We start from the raw sequence: 2,635 nt of genomic DNA, 5'->3' as shown, positions 1-2,635 counted from the left end.
TTTAATTATTATACGGTTCCTAGGCCCTTCTAAGTACTTCATATTTTTAACGGCCAGCTTACCCGTAATCTACCTGTCTAATAATATAAGTTTTTATATACTTTAATTTTATTTAGAAAGGTCACCTATATACAGGCCAACTTATTAATATAATATTTCAACTAACTATATAAAATAGTGTTTAAAACTATTTGGGTTGAATATTTATATTAAAAATAAACTAGTTACTAGTGGTTAATAAATTTAACCAAACCTCTAATTCTTTATATAAAAATATATCAAAGCAGATATTTCTTGAGCATTGGACTCCGTTAATGGTTGCTGCAACGTATGGAAGCGTGAGTGTTTTGAAACTAATAATTTCTCAACCCAAGGTGGATGTAAACTCTATTGTGGCCCGGATAAGTGCACTGCACTTCACTGTGCGGCTTCTGGTGGTTCTGTTGATGCTTTTGAAGTTGTTAAGTTGCTTCTTTCCATGGGCGCTGATCCGAAGTTTGAATACGCAAATGGGCATCAGTCGGTTGACGTTATTGTCGTACCTCCAAAGCTATCCGGAATTAGATCGTCTCTCGAAGAGCTTCTCGTGAACAGTTCATCCGATGGGTCGGTTGGGTATCGTAAGCTAACCGTTTCCGTCAACACATCAAGCTCTTGGTCTCCAACCCTATCGTCATCACCGGATAACGGTTCACCCTGTTCTCCTTCAAAGTAGGTATCATCTCCAGCAATTTCAAAGTTTAACGATGTTGTCCCGGTTAACTCTAATTCGGAATAGAAAGAATACCCAATCGACCCGTCTCCGCCCGACATAAAAAACAACATGTTTTTAGTACTTTATTTTATTATTGTAATCGACAACTTTATTTTAATTACATTGTTATTTTGAGTTTGGAGATATGTTAAGTTATGATATAAGATAATTAGTTATATTTATGTTATTATTCAGTTGGTTTTAGTTAAGATGTTATTGAATATTATGACGATGATGGTTTATATTGGTTACTCAATTGAAAAGGTTATAACTGATGATGGTTAATTGCAGGGTATTAGATGAGAGTTTCCAGCCTAATGTTGTTTGAAAGTTTAAAGACATACAGGTATGTATAGGGCCCCACTTGCATACATATAGTTTTTATTTTTTAACTTACTAGAAACTTATTATAAATTCAGGTTACAAGCATTAAATTTATAAATAATGATGGGACATAATAGATTGATTGTTCTGCAGTTGATTTCTGTTCGTTTTATTCTTAATTTATGTGGCGGATACATCAGTTGATTAAGAAATGTGTGACTAATCTTGCATTTTGTAAAATCAGTTATCTCTTTTTGTCTTGAATATTGCTATTAATCTTTAGGATATGAGAAGCGAGGATTGTCATAAATTGGATGTATTTACTTCGACGATTCCAAGGGAGCCTTGAAATTGAAGAAACACAATTGCTTAAAAAGCGAAATTAAATAGATGGAAACCATGACAGGAAAAAAAGTTGAGCTAGAAGCTATGCAGAAATATTTTGACACCAACGAAGCTGAGATGCGAATAAATCAGTTTTGTATGCTACTATATAAATCATTTTTTGTCAGGTTGGTGACTTCGCGATAGCAGCTGTAACTGCTATCCATGTAAGTATTAATCATCTTCGAGCAAAGCCGACAACTCAGCGTATTAACTCTCGCATGCAGCCAAATGATGAAGTCTACCATCTCTTCCATCTTTGTGAATCTTCTATACAATTTATCCAATCACTTTACAAACACATGTTATTCCGGGAGCGCCTCGCTGAAAATAAGGTCAAATAAAATAACAACTTATAAGAAAACGAGTCAAATGGGCCAAAGGATTGAACTAAATCATTTAAATAAAAAATATTTTATGAGCATAATAAACATTTTTTCAATATGTTTAACACTGATTATTTATATTTTGTTGTTCTCCAGGAACTATGTGGAGCAAGTGCTATTCTTCAGTTGGTTCAAAACACCTTAAAACTGCCAGAACATGATGATCCACTTCTTGCAAGTGTTGTTGATAGGCTTAAATCAAAAGTTTTATCTATAGTAAGCCCAATCATGTGTAGACATTATCTACATAAGTAAGGGAACGTTTTTTTTATTTCAAGGTTTATGCTTAAATGTATTTTTTTTCAAAAAATAAAAAAAACATATCATTTCTCAACACACATATTCATAAAAAAAAATTAAGGGTGTGTTGATGACTATTGAACCCGTATATTATTGTTGCTTTTGATTGTAATTTAAATTTTCCTACCCGGGTATCTACCCGGGGAATAACCTAGTTATCACATAAACCAACATAAACTTTTCAAAAATCATTCTCTCTCTCCCTCACATAGCTCGGCCGAAACACCCCCATATCTCATCCATTTCAAAAATTCCAACTTGTTCTTGAAGATTAAAGCTAAATTCAAGAAGGTTTCAAGGTGTTTTAAGGATCTAAAGGAGGTTTCTAGGTGAAACAAGCTTCCAAACACCAAAATCTAGTCAAAACCCACTAAAAACTTGAAAGGTATAAACTTATTTCTAAAGTTACATTCTTGATTTTTAGTGATAATAGAGATGATGTAAAGTTTCTCTTGAACTTGGAATTAAACATGAACTTGAAAATGAT

At 33.1% G+C, this 2,635-nt stretch overlaps 1 long non-coding RNA gene across 1 annotated transcript; it reads left to right on the top strand.

Annotated features, from left to right (window-relative positions):
* The first annotated feature begins 284 nt into the window (after window positions 1–284).
* On the top strand, window positions 285–2,143 carry LOC110940650. Its single transcript, XR_002593365.2, has 4 exons — window positions 285–711; window positions 1,046–1,100; window positions 1,362–1,797; window positions 1,945–2,143. It is a non-coding gene; the product is annotated as an uncharacterized LOC110940650 (long non-coding RNA).
* The last annotated feature ends 492 nt before the right edge of the window (window positions 2,144–2,635 follow it).

The sequence above is a fragment of the Helianthus annuus genome, chromosome 5, assembly GCF_002127325.2.
Source record: "Helianthus annuus cultivar XRQ/B chromosome 5, HanXRQr2.0-SUNRISE, whole genome shotgun sequence".
NCBI lineage: Eukaryota > Viridiplantae > Streptophyta > Magnoliopsida > Asterales > Asteraceae > Helianthus > Helianthus annuus.
This window is presented reverse-complemented; position numbering and strand designations above follow the sequence as displayed.